This window comes from Narcine bancroftii, chromosome 4 (assembly GCF_036971445.1).
Source record: "Narcine bancroftii isolate sNarBan1 chromosome 4, sNarBan1.hap1, whole genome shotgun sequence".
NCBI lineage: Eukaryota > Metazoa > Chordata > Chondrichthyes > Torpediniformes > Narcinidae > Narcine > Narcine bancroftii.
In genome coordinates, this window is record NC_091472.1 from 81,383,784 (window position 1) to 81,388,986 (window position 5,203).

Here is a 5,203-nt window from a genome sequence, read left to right on the forward strand (position 1 = left end):
TCAGCGCCGTCCTGTGTTTTTAGAGTGGCATGGTGTGGTGGGTGCTGCTGCTGGTGCCAGGTCCCTGGTTGAGATGGTGTCCAAACCCGCTCCACCAGGGCTTTGGCCTTGTGTGTCCAAACATGCTTACGCAGAAGCACTAGTCCCGGGGACGTGAGCCATGCTGGGAGTGACATTCCAGTCGCCAACCTCCTGGGAAATGAGAACAGACGTTTGTGAGGGGTCTCGTTGGTAGCCGTGCACAGCAGTGATTGAATGGCATGGAATGCCTTGGGCAGGGCGTCCCACCAGAATTCAACGGCCCACCCTTTTGACCTGAGAGCCAGGAGGACTGCCTTCCAGACCACCCCATTCTCGCGTTCCACTTGCCCGTTGCCTCTTGGGTTATAGTTTGCCGTGCGACTGGTCGCGAAACCCCTCGCCATCAGGTATTGGCGCAGCTCGTCACTCATGAAACTAGACCGCCGGTCGCTGTGGATGAACGTGAGGTAGCCAAACATGGTGAAGAACTGCCCCAGGGACCTGATGACAGTGGCATTGGAGGTGTCCGGACAAGAGTTGGCGAAAGGGAAGCATGAGTACTCGTCCACTACCATGAGGAAGTAGACGTTTTGGTTCGTGGAAAGCAGGGGCTCTTTGAAGTCCATGCTAAGATGCTCGAAAGGTCGAGTAGCCTTTACAACATAGGCCTGGGGGTGCAGAAGAAGTGGAGTTTACATTCCGCACAGACGTCCATGATGGTGTACGGCAGATTTCGGGACTTAACAAAATGGTACAACCGGATGATGCCCAGATGGCAGAGGGACTCATGCAATTGCCTGCAACCCGTCATCATGCATAGACGTGCAGGTGTGAGAGATAGCATCAGGGGAGTCATTGAACGACTAGAGGTTAACTGAATGTCGTACCTGTAGGTTGCCAGCTCGACTCTCCAGCGCAGGATCTTTTCGTTCTTTATCTTGCTCTTGTGGGTAGTGTTAAACATGAATGCCACGGCCCGCTGGTCTGTGAGGAGCGTGAAACTCCTGCCAGCCAGGTAGTGGCGCCAGTGGTGGACCGCTTCCACAATCGCATGGGCCGCCTTTTCAATGGCGGAGTGCCCTAGCTCGGAGCCGTGGAGGGTCCTGGAGAAGAAGGCAACAGGGCACCCCCCCCCCCCCCGGGTTGAGGGTAGCAGCGGGGGCCACCTCGGAGGCATCCCTCTCCACCTGGAAGGGGGAGTGCTCATCCAGATCCTGTTCGTGACCCCAAAAGGAACCCGGCGGAACTGGTACATGCACCCGTCCACCTCAAAGGCAGTGTAGAGCTAGTTCTTCGGGTGGATGGGGTTTTGGTGATATGCTGACCAGGTCAATCGTAGATAAAACCCAGTAGTGGGCAATCTCATTGACCATGTCGGCAATCCTCAGCAGGGGGTAGGCATCCAGCTGAGTGTACCGATTAATGTTCTGGCTGTAATCCATGACCATCCTCGGCTTACTTCCCCCTTTGACCACCAGGACTTGGACTCTCCAAGGACTGTTACTGGGCTCTATAACACCTTCCGCCAGGAGTCGCCGCACCTCCTCCTTGATGAAGTCCCTGTCTGCAGCGCAATAATGCCTACTTCTGGCGGCGAGCGGCTTGCAGCCTAGTGCAAGATGTGGAAAGAGTGCCGGTGGGGTGATATGCAGTGTGGAGAGACTGCAGGTTGGCTGGGGCCGGTAGGTTGGTGTGGTGTGCAATGTGAGTGGAGGTTGGGGCCCCCCAAAGGCAAGAGTGACACTCTGCAGGTGGCACTGGAAATCCAGGCACAGGGGGAGTGGTGAGCAGAGTTTGGGCATGACCAGGAGCCTGAATCCTGTGCAAGTCTCCCCTTCCACCGTTATATCAACCGATCAGCACCCGAGGGTTCCAACAGTCTAATCCTTGGTGGCGAGGGTGATCGAACAGGTGATGAGGTAGACCTTTAACCTTAGGGAGAGGGCCATGCTTGGGTGAATTAAGCTCTCGGTGCTGCCACTGTCCAACAGGCACTTTGTTACCTGCCCGTTGACTCGTACATCCATCATCGAGTGCCGAGATCATGGGGAATGTCCCTGGTATGCGTGGTGGTGGCCAGGACCATCTTGAAGTCGGAGTTGTCGCTATCCGGAGGGATGGGGAGCATCGATAGGGTGGCCACATCGACATCAGTCATGAGGTGCAGCATGCGGTAGCCAATGGCCTCCAGAGGCGTGGGGAGCGTCAGTAGGGTGACCTAGTCATCGTCCGTGTTGACCACATTGTCGTCGGTCCCTGGGTGCGGCGTGCTGCAGCTGATGGCACCCGGAGGCAAGGGGAGCATCGGTAGGGCTGCTTGGTCATCGCCTGTGTTGACCACGTCATTCTCAACGTCGTTGGGGGCCCTCCTTGTTGGGCACTACCTGGCCCAAGATGGCAGCAGCATGTGGGGGGCCGTTGCGTGGCTGGCATCCTTCCCCAGTTGTGTCTGCTGCACTGGGGGAAGTAACGTCATCACGGCTGGCAACAGTAACGTCATTACGTCAGCCAGAAGTAATGTCACTCCGTGAGCCGGAAGTGACGTCACTGTAGTTCTCAGGGAGCAGCGAGGGCTGGTGCAGATGCTTGGGGCACATGCTGCGATGGTTGTTGGCGGGGCTGGATGTTGCACAGTTGAAGTCGGGGAAGGTGGAAGTCATCGTGGGGACAATGGTGCTGTCTGGCACGCGCACGTGGGGTTTTCCACGGGGGAGGTAAGGAGGTCATAGAGAGTCGCTGAGCTCCGGCAGGTTTAGAGGGGCACACTTTTGCAAAGTGGCCTTTCTTGCCGCAGTGGGAATAATACAGGTTGCTAGCTGGGCAGTTTTGGCGTGATTGTCTATCTGACCCACACCAGGACCCACAGTACTTACAGGGGCGCCTGCCACAGCGACATTCTCCTCCCTATCTCAGCCTGGGGCTGCAGCTGCAGTGTAAGAGGGCAATGAGGGAGCCTGGGGGAACCCAGAATCGAAGGCTTTGACGTGCAAGGCTGCTGCTTCCAGGGTTTGGACCACTTCCACAGACATGGTTAGGGCATAGATGTTGTCTTCCAGAAGCTTCAGCCAGATGGCCCTCGAGCATAGCCCTCGGATGAAGGCGTCCCGGATCGGCAGCTCAACCTCCTCTACACCTACCCCGGATTCAGCCAGACACGGTCGGGTCAACTCTCGCAAGTGTCCCAGGTAAGACTCAGCCGTCTCCCCGGGTTGCTGGGCTCGGGTGTTGAGGAGGTACCTTGCACAGACCAAATTCATGGGGGACTTGTACAAGTTCTTGAGAGTGTCCATTGCGCTCTTGTACATGGAGCAGCCTTTGGTTACCTGGAAGGCTCGGGGACCTAGCTTTGACCGGAGTAGGACCAACCTCTTCTGATCGGAGTCCAGGATGTCGCCCTCGTGTGCTTCGATGATTGCCTCGACCGCGTGCTGCCAGATCTCGAAGCGTGTCTGGGCTTCCAGGTTGCATGGGTCGACCTCGAGGCTCCCTGTGCTCAGGAGATTTTCCATGGCAGCCTTGGGAACATTTTGTGGATTAAATTGTGGTGCACTGTTAGACAGAATCAGACACACACAAGGTAAAGACTGAACAACAGGCTTTAATCCACAATGACCTCCACAGAGCCAGGCTGGCTGTGGCTGCAGCAACTCAGTGTGAGGCCTCGGGAGGCCGGCGCAGGCTTATATCCCAGAGGGTGATTGACACCCGACCAGGTGGTGCTTGATCCATTCAGGCCAACTGATTGGCAGCCAGCCAGGTGTTGTCCTGTCCCCTTACACTCCTGCAGGTACAGAGGTTTCCCCCTGTAGTAGACCGGTGGTGAACCACCACAGAAGAGTTGTGAAGAGAGTTTCCAAGTTGCTCATTATAACACAGGAGCTTGGGGGAGTAATCTGGGAGCAGTTGTGATTAGGCAAGCCCACCACTGACTTATGGCAGTTGTTTAATGATCAACTAATCTGAGTTCAGGATCAGCATGTTCCAGCGTGAAGAAAAGTTACGGATGGCAAGGTTGACAAGAAACAATCATGAAATTAGTTTTTTTTTAAATGCCAGTGCTGCCGGAGCTGTTGAACCTGCAATACTGCCGCTGGTGTAGACTCGGAGACCAGGGAGCGGGACACACAGCACCACACTGTAGTGTCCATCCACCTGATACTAATGCCAGTGGCTCCATACAGGCACAAAACTGCCTGCTAAAGGAGCCAATGACATTTTTATTTAAAATCCTGTAACCGGATGGCCTGTCTCCAAAATGACAGCAACTGTGCTCAGCGGTGCCCATGAGGGATTGCAGTCTCCAGCAGAGCAGAGGACCAGCATAGGGAAAACACTCACCACCCCACACACCCCTCGCCCCCCCCCCCCCCGCATTGAGAAAGAGAATCAGGGGAAACAATCCTACAGGGTGGTGACCACAGCAGAGACCAGCAAGGGACTCAGTGGCTGAAGGACCCACACAGGCTGCATGGGGTCAGCGACTTGAGGTCAAGGGACCCACAGAAGCAGGATTCATGAGGGGGCTGAGGGCAAGAAGGGCTGCCGTAGATCCTCGGGTGCTGTAGACTTCCTAGTCATTTCGGAGCTTTGGACCTGGAGCTCGGGTTGCCAACAGATCAAACAGTGGTCAGTTCGGTTGAAGAGGCCGTGTTGTAGGTGAATCCATGCCCACTCAGTATCTGAAGGGACTCGACTTTGCTACTCTTTTTTTCTACGGTAAGATACTAATGGTGATTCTTTGCCTGCCTCATGCAGCCAGAAGGAAATTTTGTGTAATATTATATTTTTGCATCTTGAATCTTTTCAAAAAGTAGAAAGAGGCATATAAGGTTCAGAAGGCACCGATCAAACAGGGCCCTGGAGGAATAGAAAGTTTACAGGAAAGAGTTCAAGCTGGGCATTAGGAAGGCAAAAAGGAGCCATTAGATGTCCTTGCCATGCAGGATTAAGTAAAATCCCAAGGTATTTTATAGTTACATTCGAAACAAGAGGATGACTTGGGAGAGGATAGGAACATTCATGGACAAAGAAGTAAATTTGTGGTTGGAGTCAGAGGAAGTGGGTGAGCTATTAAATGAGTACTTCACCGAGGAGGAAGACATGGACAGTGATAGGGAGCATAGTGTGAAGAATGCTCTTGTATTTTGAAGTTTTGAGATCAAGATAAAGGGCCTTTTGAGGA